Below are 12,196 nucleotides of genomic sequence, written 5' to 3'. Positions count from 1 at the left end.
TGGCGATGCAGTGGTGACGGCGGTGCGGTGGGGCATCCCGTCGCTGGCAGCACTTCTCGTTAGATCGGATTAGGTTTCTGTGAGTGGTTACGACGGCTCCAGTCAATTTTGTTATCCGAGCCCGGTTCCCCACTCCTCTATTTATAGTGCTGTGTGACAGGGGCCCACTAACCATATTAGGGTTGGGCGCCCCCGATTAGGGCGCAGATCCAAGAGCCCAATAGGCCGTTGGGCCTATTAGTGGAGATCAACTAACATTCTCCCCCTTGATCTCATTACTATTTTTCAATTTCATATCATTTACTTTTGTTCATTCCATTACAGATTAGCGCATAGTGCATATCTCATCGTCACGGTCCATTGCCGATAGATTTAACAGCTATAACACACTACTCTGTTCTGAAATAGATACTTATCTGTGGGCCTTCTTTTGTCCAGGAATTTTAGGCTTTCCCTTAAACCCATGCTAGCTACACGTTGGGTGGTAAGCCTTTTGTAAGCGGATCCGCGAGCATCTTTTCTGTACTTATATGTTCAAGACTTATGACATGATCCCGGACTTTATCTTTCACAACATAATACTTTATGTCATTGTGTTTGGTAGCACCACTTGACTTATTGTTGTGAGCATACTGTACTGCCGGATTATTATCGCAGTATAACTTAAGTGGTCTATAGATGTCGTCAACCACCTTCAAACCGGGTATGAACTTCTTTAGCTAGTTCACCTGTCCCGTTGCCTCATAACACGCTACAAACCCGGCATATATTATGGATGATGTAGTGACGGTTTGCTTTGAGCTTTTCCATGAAATAGCTCCCCCTGTGAGAGTGAATTCATATCTAGACATGAATTTTCTATCATCTCCCGCATAATCAGAATCTGAATATCCCACTATATGGAGTGAATCAAATCTTCTATACGTCATCATGAGGCCTTTCGTTCCTTGCAAATAACGCAAGACTTTCTTTACTAATTTCTATTGTTCTGTTTCAGAATTGCTCTAGAATCTGCCAAGTAACCCGGTAACAAATGCCAAGTCAGGGCGCGTACATACTTGAGCATATTACAAGCTTCCGACAACTGAAGCACATGGAACCGTTTTCATTTGATCAATCTCATATTGGTTCCTGGGGCATTAAAAATCCCCATATCTGTCGCCCTTGACTATAGGAACAGGCGAGGGACTATATTTGTGCATACATAATTTCTTTAAGATCTTTTCTATGTAAGCCTTTTGTGACAGTCCTTATACCCCTTTACTTCTATCTTGGTGAATCACGATCTCTAGAACGAACGAAGCTTCACCAAGATCTTTCATATCAAATTTTGAGGATAAAAACTTCTTTGTCTCCAACAGTGGACTGACATCACTACTAGCAAGTAAGATATCATCCACATACAGGACAGGGAAGATAAACTTCCCATTCTTAAACTTTGCATAGACACAATTGTCCTCTACATTCTCTTTAAAACCCAAAATTCCTTATTGTCTGATCTAACTTCAAGTACCACTGTCTTGAAGCTTGTTTTAATCCATAAATGGATTTCTTTAGGCGGCATCCCATTCGTTCTTTTCCTTCCATGACAAAACCCTTTGGTTGTGCCATGTAAATATTTTCCTCCAAGTCCTCGTTGAGAAATGCCGTCTTTACATCCATCTAATGTAATTCTAAATCGTAATGTGCCACTAATGCCATTATGATTCTGAAGGAATCCTTAAATGAGACTGGAGAAAAGGCTCATTGTAATCCATTCCTTTTCTTTGCGTAAAGCCTTTTACCATAAGTTGCACTTTATATCTCTCTATATTTCCTTGGGAGTAAGTTTTGTTTTGTAGACCCATTTACAGCCTACTGTTTTGGCTCTTTTAGAAATTATCTTCAAGTTCCAAACTTTATTGGCATTCATAGATTTCATTTCATCTTCCATGGCCTCAAGCCACTTTGATGAATGATCACTTTTCATTGCTTATTCAAATGAGGTGGGATCATCCTCCATTTGAAATTCCTCAGTGTTGTATACTTCATTGTCAGCAGAAATAGCTGATTTTCTAACTCTTTAAAACCGTCTAAGGACCTCCATATTTGGCACATCTTCTGTTTGAGGCTGTTGTTGCTCCTCTTCATGTGTGGCAATAGATTCTATAGGATCCTGAAGAATAGGTTCCTCATGGTCATTCATTGTTGCCACAGGCGGAATAACAACAGGTGCTGACACCACAGTATCTTGCACTGTCGGTGCAGCAACAACAGGTAGTGAGAAAATTGGCCCATGAATCATTGGAGTGGGCGCATACACCCGCTTCTCTTTAAGGTCAATTTCTCGAGCTACCATGCTCCCCCTCATCAATTCATCCTTTAGGAAGACAGCGTGTCTCGTTTCCACAAATTTTGTATGTCTCTCTAGACAGTAGAAATGAAAACCTTTTGACTTTTCTGGGTAGCCAATGAAATGACAACTTACTGTTTTGGGATCTAGCTTCCTAATATTTGGGTTAAATCCTTTAGCCTCAGCAGGGCTCCTCCACACACGTAAGTGTTTAGTGAGGGTACTCTTCCTGTCCACAACTCATACGACGTTTTTCGGCACCGACTTACTTGGTACTCTATTGAGAATATGAATGGTGGTTTTTAACGTCTCCATCCACAGGATCATCTGTAAGGTGGAGTAACTTATCATACTGCGCACCATATCTATCGGGGTGCGATTGCGTCTTTCAGCTACTCCATTCTGCTGAGGTTCGCCCAGTATAGAATACTGGGCTACTTTGCCATTCTCCTGTAAGAACCTTGCAAAAGGTCCAGGAATTTGGCCATATGGGGTATGCCGACCGTAGTACTCCTTCACGGTCGGACCTGACTATCTTAATCTTTAAATTGTGTTGGATTTCAGCTTTTGTCTTAAATATCTACATTTATCCAATGCTTCTATTCTTTCTTTGATTGGATAAATATAGACATAACGGGAGTAATCATATGTGAATGTTATGAACGAATTATTACCATCCACACTCTTTACAGGAAACTAACCACATATGTCTGTGTGAATGATCTGTAAAATTCCTGCGCTTCGTTTGGCATCTTTCTTAACTTTCTTTACATACTTTTCTTTTATGCATTCTCTGCATTGTTCTAAATCTGAGAGCTCTAATGGAGAAAGAATATTATTCTTAACTAGTCTTTTATTCTCCCCCTCGAAATATGGCCTAAACGATAGTGCCATAATTTCGACGATGCATCGTGAGCTCTCTTATATCACAATTTCCAGATTAACTTTCTGTCACCAACTGCTTTATCAGCTGGGTAGCATATGTCTTTGAAGAGCCAGTGAACTAACTCTTTATTCTATCGAGGTACTCGGTGACCGTGTCACACTCTGGGATTGAGCCCACAATTGTAGGCTCAATCGTGTTCTTTATCACAGCCAAAAATTTCTTGTTGGCAGTGACCCTCTTCCTATGCTTAATGTCATAGGACATCTTTTGGGATTTAAAATCCCTCTCTTTAGTTGCTCAAACGGCATCATCCTCATTTGTCTCCCTCACCGGTGCCACAGACTCTATGGAACACGGCGAGGTGACTACCCAGTCCACCATAGACAAGATGAAAACCAGGTCAAACCTTTTCTTAACATAAAAATAACACCATTTGCATGCCTTGATTCCAACATTGGTCAAAATCAAAACATACAACTGTTCGTATACACTAATTCTACATCACCGTTGGGCAGAAATAGAATTAATGTATAAAATCATTAAAATTCACAACTGTTCTTACACACTAATTCTACATCACCGTTGGGCAGAAATAGAATTAATGCATAAATTATTAAAATTTACAACTGTTCTTATACCCTAATTCTACATCGCCGTTGGGCAGAAATAGAATTAATGCATAAATCATTAAAATTATGATATTGTTATTAACAACGTTGGTCAGAAAATAACAACATCATAATCATGTCAAAATCTCTTTTTCTCCAATTAAATATCACATTGGTTCAAAATAACTAGAGAATAAACAATTTCTTTAGTAACAAAAAAACTCTCCTTTTCTCCAATTAAATATCACGTTGGTTCAAAATAACTGGAGAATAAACAATTTCTTTAGCAGCGGAAAACATATACTCATTTCTTGAATTTTACCCACAGGGAAAAATTACTTTTTTCTATTTTCTTTAAGCCATTAATCAATTTCCAGGAAATAAACATTTACTGGAAAAAGAAAATAAGAAAACTGATTCAAAATTTTTACTGTCTTCAGCCCAACCGGCAAAGTGGCCCACGGCCCACAACCACGCGCGCTGTCCCGCGCTCTCCCCCGCGCCCAGGCCGCAACCTGGGCATGGGCCGGGAAAGTGGCCTCGCGCCCGCGCCCGCCTGGGCCGAAACTGGCCCAGTTGCGCTTCACCGTCGGATCACATCCGACGGTCGCCCGTCCGTCTCGCCCGAACAAAACCGCGGACGCCGGTCTTTCCCGAAAACCCTATCTCATTCTATGACTCCCTTCCTCTCTCTTCGCCGCTCTCCTCTTCCTTTCTCTCTCAGCCGCAGCGATGGTGAGTCCGAGCGAGCAGACGACGGAGAGCGAGCAGAGCCTCGGCGCCGTCGCCGGCCTCCTCGCCGGCGTGCGCGCTCCCCAGCGGGTGAGCGCGCCGCCGTCGAGCGGCCTGGCCGCGGCGCCTCCTTGGCCGAGCCCGGGCGAAACATCTCCCCCCGGCTCAGCCCTCTTCTCCCGCGCCAGCGAAGGGTTAGCCCGGTGCACGGCGAGGTAGACCCCTTCCCCTTTTTCCCCTTCTTCTCCGATTTGGATCTTGTTTCTCTTTTGGGTTTCCATAGCTTCTTCTCGGATTCAACCGATTTGGGGATCTAGGGTTAGGGTTTCTCTTCCCGATTCGATTCGTTCGATTCGGTTCATCTTTTCATTTGATTTCTTTTCTTTTCTATTTATACCGAATCACTCTCTTCCCCTTCTTCATGTGAGTTAGGGTTAGGGTTCGGTTGAACCCGATTCGGTTTTGTCTTGAAGCTTTGGCGAGATAAGCCTCTTCCCCTCTTCCCTTTCTTCTCTTTTTGGACTAGTTCTTCTTGGTTGAGTCCGATTGGGATGGGGATTCGTTCTAGGGTTACATTCTTGGGGTTAGGGTTTCACTGTGTGTCATCCCCGTGGAGTCTTTACGGGTTTTAGGGTTCGGCCTCGTGAGCCGAGGGCCCTTCCTCTTCACCCAGTTAGGGTTAGGAACCACTGTTCTTCTTTCTTTTTACTCCTTTCCTCAGATCCACACTGGGTCTGTTCTTTTCGTGCCGCGCGCCGACGTAGGCATCTTTCCCCGCTCGGTGGCGGTGGTGACCGGGAGTTGGGTGACATTCGCCACTCCCCGGTCCCTTTTCTGTTTTCTTTTACCCGATTAGGATTAGGGTTTCAATCCTAAACGGATTGAACCCTTGTTTTTGATTTCTTTTCTATTTTCAATGCTCTACCCCATACTAGGTCTACACATTAGACAACGAGGCTCTGATACCATTGTCGATATACATGGAGTACCTCTAGGAGTAGATTCGGGGTAAAGCCTCTTACTCAGATGGGGAAACAGTTGTTGTACCTTGGGATGGGTCACCCTTTTGGTACATGGCCACCGGTGTCGTGGCAGATCCAGCGTAGACGCCGGTAGCGTTGTAGTGGCGATGCAGTGGTGACGGCGGTGCGGTGGGGCATCCCGTCGCTGGCAGCACTTCTTGTTAGATTGGATTAGGTTTCTGTGAGTGGTTACGGCGGCTCTGGTCAACTTCGTTATCCGAGCCCGGTTCCCCACTCCTCTATTTATAGTGCTGTACGACAGGGGCCCACCAACCATATTAGGGTTGGACGCCCCCGATCAGGGCGCAGATCCAAGGGCTTAATAGGCCGTTGGGCCTATTGGTGGAGATCAACTAACAGCTATACCTGCATGGAAGGCTATACACTTGGTCTAACGAGAGGCAAAGGTCGACGCTTGAGCGCGTCGATCGCGCGTTTGCGTCCTTGGATTGGCTTGAAGCGTTCCCAAGCCACCACTTGAGATGCCTGTCTTCGGACTGCTCGGACCATGCACCATTGTTGCAGCAACTGTGCACTCTGCCTTGGGCTAAGCCCAGGTTCCGTTTTGAGTCATTCTAGGTGTGCCTAGATGGGTTCGAGGAGGCAGTCAAGCAGGCCTGGGACTGCCACTTGCCGGGTGCCGATGCTTGCAAAGTCCTCGACCACAAGCTGAGGAAGACAGCCAAGGCGCTACAGAGCTGGAGTATCAAGAACATCGGCAGTGTGCGCTCTCAGCTTTTCATGGCACGTGAGCTCATCGCCCAGTTCGACGCGACGCAAGAGCGCCGTCTGCTATCCGACGATGAGCAGACGCTACGCAAGCAGCTTAAAGCTAATCAGCCTGGGTCTAGCATCTTTAGCAAGAACGATCGCACGGCAACGTTCGAGGCTGAGATTCTTAGAAGAGCTGTTCCCGATTGAGCCTGGGCCAATACCAAGTTCTTCCATCTGCAGGCATGCCACAGAAATCGCAAGAACCACATCCCGTCGATTTCGCATAATGGTGTCTGGTTCTCTAGCGATGAAGCTAAGTCTGAGGTGATCTACGACTACTTCAACGGCATCCTCGGGACCCCGTTCCAACGACAGCACACCATTGAGCTTGAAGACTTGCTACCACAGCTTGATCTGTCCGGCATTGATGCCTGCTTCTCCGAGCAAGAGGTCTGGGACACCATCAGAGAGATGCCCGCCGACCATGCCCCGGGTCCTGATGGATTTAACGGCCTATTCTACAAGGTTGCGTGGCCGATCATCAAGCAAGACATCATGAATGCGATGAACGCTCTGTGGTCCCTTGATGCTAGGAGCTTCCACCTGGTGAATGATGCACTGATGATCCTCTTTCGGAAGAACCCGGACCCGAACCGCCTCAAGGACTTCCGCCCGATCGCTTTGATGCACAGCTTTAGTAAGCTGTTTGCTAAATGCTTAGCAAGGAGGCTAGCGCCGAGGCTTAAGGACATGGTCGCCCTAAACCAAAGCGCCTTCATCAAGGGCCGTGCCATCCACGATAACTTCAGAACCATTCAGCTAGCTTGCCGGTGGTTGCAAATGAAGAATTTTCCGATCGGTGCTCCTCAAGGTGGACATCGCAAAAGCATTAACTCGGTGTCCTGGCCGTTCCCGATTGAGGTGTTGCAGCACATTGGCTTCTCTCGGCGTTGGACGGATTGGATTTCTACCCTGCTATCCACAGCAAGCACTAAAGTACTAGAGAACGGAAGACCTAGGAAGCGGATCGTGCAAGCAAGGGGGCTGCGTCAGGGGGACCCTATCTCACCGATGCTCTTCGTCCTGGTTATGGAGGTGTTGAACTCCCTCATCAAAGAAGCCGACTGCAGCGCTGCACTGTCGCCGTTGCCTGGCCAGGTTGTCGTACATCGGGCGTCACTCTACGCCGATGATCTTGTCGTTCTACTGTCGCCAAGGACCGCAGACCTACAGTGTCTTGCCGAGATCCTCCAGTTGTTCGCGGGAGCGTCCGGGCTAGTCACAAACATGGAGAAGTGTGTCCCAACACCTATTCGCTGTGACGACGGCATGATATATTTCTCCATCTATTTGCTATATTTAAGTAATTTATTGCATTTAGAGGAATTTTTTGGTTTAAGTCAAATTTGAACCGCAAGTTATAAAAATAATGGAATAAATTGAGTGGAGAAATCATATTCATGTTATTGAGTCCATTTTGGGGCCTTACTAGGGAAATGAAAAGAATTTTCGAACATTTTATTCAGGAAACACGACCACGAACGTGTGGCCGGATGATTTTTAAATTCTAAAAAAAGCAAACGAAGTCTGAAAATGACGAGATTTGTCAAGATCTCCTGATATCATACGTGGAGACTTTGAAAATAATTGAGAAGGTTTCGCACAATTTGTCACGTAAGACCTTTACAAACAGAAGCGTCTCCGTACAAGAATCGTAACGTTTAGAAGGATCCGATAAGATTTGGAGTCAAAGTGACGGTCGAATCGGGGTTTGACTTCAAAACTTTTTGTATAGGCAATAGACAACATAGATTGGTTCACGTCAAATTTTGGTAATTTTTCAGATCCATTTGATAATTTTAATTTATTAACTGTAATTATAGAATTTTAATTGATATATATTGAATTTGAGCTATAACTGCATGAAATAATGGATTATTATTCGTAGAAAAATCAAATATGCATTGTTGAGTGGATTTGACAATGTATTTTTAAATTACATCGTAACAAATTTAGTAGAACACGCTATGAAGAAGGAGGACAGTGGAGCATGAAATATCGATTTATTTTGCCGGGTGTTTTGTAGCTGACACTCGGCGAAAAGAACAGTTGCCGAGTGTCATATAGGGGACACTCGGCAACTTCATCGACCGGCCCCACTGCACAGTATCTGGACGTAATGGAACATTAAAAAAAATAATGCCGAGTGCCCCATATCTTGGCACTCGGCATACTCCTTCAAAAAACTAATGCCGAGTGCCCCAGATCCTGGCACTCGGCAAATTTCTTCATATACCCCAGCGGTTAGCACCCCGGCCCTCACCCTCACCCTCACCCTTGCGCACACAACACGCAACCGCACGCCGCCAACCCCCGCCCCACCGCGCCCCGCCGCGCCCCACAGCGCTCCACCGCACCGCGCCCCGCCGCCTCCCCGCCCCACCGCGCCCCGCCACCGGCGCGGCATCGCTGCCCCGCCCCCGGCGCCGCCCGCCCCGCCCACGGCGCCGCCCGCCCCCGGCGCGTCCCGCCCCTAGCGCCGCCTGCCCTCGGTGCCCCGCCCCGCCACCGGCGCCACCCGCCCCCGGCGCCCCGCGTGCGAAGCTCTCTCTCGTGGCGACGACTGGACGACCGCCGCCGCCGCCCTTCGCCAGGTCTTCTTCGGGCCCTTCGCCGGCGACGAGTACGCCCACCCCTTCTCTTCCCTTCCTGCTACGCGAAACTGAGCATCCAAACCCTAGCTTAACCTATTTGTATTCGGATCTGATATAATTACAGGAGTATACATGTTCCTTCATCATGCAAGTATCATTTTCCTTCCTTTTCCCTTTTTTCAAATGCCAGTAGGATACGAGCTCCGTAGTACCGAGAAAGTCAAAGTCTGTTTCTTCTAGACGAGGACGGCCAAAGTGGTTTGGCAGTGCGACAGAGAGAGCAGCAGTTAGTACATGCATGTGTGCTAAGCTACTAGTATCAGGTCACACTACCTTGGTCTTGTTTCCTTTTCTTGATTTGGAAATCCGGACTCGATGTGTTTCTGGTCAACCCAATCAACCACGGAACAACAAACTCTACTACGTCCCTAAGATAGCAATTAGTGGACTACTCCAACAGATAGCAAAGAATGAACAACACTACTCCAGTTCAGAACTGTTAGTGGTAGATGATTGGGAAATAGCTTACTTTGTTGAGTGAGAAGCTCATTTGAAGATCTACCTTTTGCTGTAAATAAATCTCTTCAATTGTAACTAGCATACTGAATTGGAAGAAAGCCCATTTCATTTCAATAGGCCACATACAGTAACATTTTGACAACCTAGCATATAAATATTAAACACGCCAGATAATTTGCATTTTATAAAATATACAAAACCCATACAAGAGATGGTTCAAACAAATGTTAAATCAAATGGTTCAAATACATCATTGTCCATATCCCGAGTAATGTAAATAGATGACATATTCTATTAACAGCTCTTCCTATATTGGAACAACTGTAGCAATCTTCCATCTTTTTTAGCACACGAACCTGCACATCCAGCTGTTCGTAATGAAGCTTTTTGGATTTTCTGCAATATCACTGATGAATTGAGAAACAGACAATGAGTGAACGGACTAGGAACCGGCCAGCTGGTGAAAAGCTGTTTCTGAATGACTCACCGAATCACTGTGATGCATGTCTGCGTCCTGAAATAGCTAGCTCCTGTTCAGTCCCGTCCCTGGACCTCTTCTGTGGTGTGGTCCAGCAAAGTTCATACCAGACACGGCCTTAAGTTTCAGAACCTACGCGACCCCAAAAACACCATCAAAAGCTATATCACTATCAGTCACCATGGCATAATTAAAGGAGGGAGGATAACACAGAATTTATGCAATCTCATACATATTTCCAGGAAGCATACCTTTAGACAAAGTAGTAAATGTCCACTCTTAACTCGTAAGGACCTGCACTAGTAGAAGAAGATTCATCGTTGTCCTCGAAAGTTTTTTTATAGAGATATGGAGAAAATAGCCTGGTTGCACCTCATAGAAGGGAATCTGTTGTGCTCTAATGCCCTGTTGTGTTGCGCGTACGAATGTTTCCTAAAATGTTTTGCTGGCTGCTGCTCAGCTCAATTTCTTACCTTTTTCATCTGGCATCTAGGAACTGTGCGCTTGTCAATGCGCTAGACAGTTTCATGCAACAGAGTTCCCCCTTTATCTTACACCTGAAATATTGAAGGAAATGGACATTATTGTTATATCAACTAATAAAACATATGACTTTGTATAATGGCATCAGGGAAATGGACATTATTGGTTATCCACATGCTTGGCTTCTTATGTTGATGCTCAATTTGATTACACTCCTTATCATATCAGTCCCACACAAAGTTGATAATAAACCTCTAGAGTTTTTCTAAACACTTCTTGCTTGAATCATACAACCACATATCAACTTGCAGGTTTTTGCCGCCGCTCCCTGCCCCGCCTGGTTCCGCCTTGCCCTCCCGCCGCCCCACGACTTGTCGTCCTCGACTCGTCACTTTGCAGGACAACAAGGTGAGGCATAAAAGACCATTCTTTCCGTATCATGTTCGTATATCACGTAACCTAGCTAGGCGTCTCCCGTTCGAAAGAGATACGGTTAGAAATATGCAGATCTTTGCATATCTATAACCGTATTTGTTTTGAATTGTCCACGTTTTTTGGACAGCCCGAGGATGTGTAGATGCTGTTAGTTTTCATGCTCTACTCCGATCCGTGATAGAGTTTCGGCAGCATCTCCCTGTTTTTCTCCGGATACACAATCTCCCTTTCAGGACGTGTATTTGGAGAACAGCGGGGAGGTGCTGTCGAAATTCTGTCTCGGATAGGAGTAGAGCATGGAAACTAACCCCATCTATACATCCTCGGGTGGGATTATGACCTATCTTCACCTATTAGATAGTATAGGAACATGTAGATGCAACGTGATTTTTTATATTACTCGCTAATATGCTAGAGGATGGATGACCGTGAGTGGATGTACACGGGCCGCTCTAGTCAGAGTTCGTGGACCGAAGAATGGATTGACAAGACCGATGCTTTCTTGGAATGGGCATTTGCAAGGGTTAAAGGAGCTAGTGTCACTTGGTGTCCCTGCAGCAAATGTGCAAACACGCGTCGGCAAACCAAGCTGGTCATGGGTAAACATCTTTGCAAGAATGGATTTACGGCAGACTATACCAGGTGGATCTACCATGGCGAAGCCGGTTGTGGGAGAGACGAGGTCGTGAGACAACACATCGAGGAATATGATGGGGATGCCGGGGTAGGAGACATGTTAAATGACTATCATGAAGCACACTTCGATGAAGGACGTAGGGAGGAGGAGCCAGAGGCTACCGCAAAGGCGTATTACGACATGTTGTCTGCGGCACAGCAACCCCTTCACGGGTATTCCAAGGTTTCTCAACTGGATGCCATTGCACGCCTAATGGCCGTGAAGTCCCAGTTTAGCTTGAGTCGAGACGCCTTCGATGTTATGCTCACAGTTGTTGGCAGCCTGCTCCCGGATGGTCACATCTTGCCAAAGAGCATGTATGAGGCACAAAAACTCCTTCGTGCACTTAAGATGCCATACGAGCAGATACATGCTTGTCCGAAGGGGTGCATCTTATTTAGGAAATAGTATGCGGAAGAAAAGTACTGTGTGAAGTGCGAATCGTCAAGGTTCCTGGAGGTAGACTCTGGTGATGGTCAGAAGAGGCAGCTCACAATCCCCGTGAAGATCCTACGGTACCTTCCTTTCATACCGAGGATCCAACGACTTTACATGACTGAGGAATCCGCGAAACAGGTGACATGGCATAAAAACGGACGTTGATACAATCCTGAGGAGATGGTACACCCATCCGATGGTGAAGCCTGGACAAGGTTT

At 46.0% G+C, this 12,196-nt stretch overlaps 1 long non-coding RNA gene across 1 annotated transcript; it reads right to left on the bottom strand.

Annotated features, from left to right (window-relative positions):
- Nucleotides 1-9,618: 9,618 nt before the first annotated feature.
- LOC136487447 (uncharacterized) lies at nt 9,619-10,079 on the bottom strand. The gene is made up of 2 exons (XR_010767258.1): nt 9,955-10,079; nt 9,619-9,874 (listed from the first exon to the last, which is right to left on the bottom strand). It is a non-coding gene; the product is annotated as an uncharacterized lncRNA (long non-coding RNA).
- Nucleotides 10,080-12,196: the final 2,117 nt, after the last annotated feature.

The sequence above is a fragment of the Miscanthus floridulus genome, chromosome 10 (genome assembly GCF_019320115.1).
Source record: "Miscanthus floridulus cultivar M001 chromosome 10, ASM1932011v1, whole genome shotgun sequence".
Lineage (NCBI taxonomy): Eukaryota > Viridiplantae > Streptophyta > Magnoliopsida > Poales > Poaceae > Miscanthus > Miscanthus floridulus.
The sequence above is the reverse complement of the archived record's forward strand: the minus strand, read 5'-3'. Positions and strand labels throughout refer to the sequence as shown.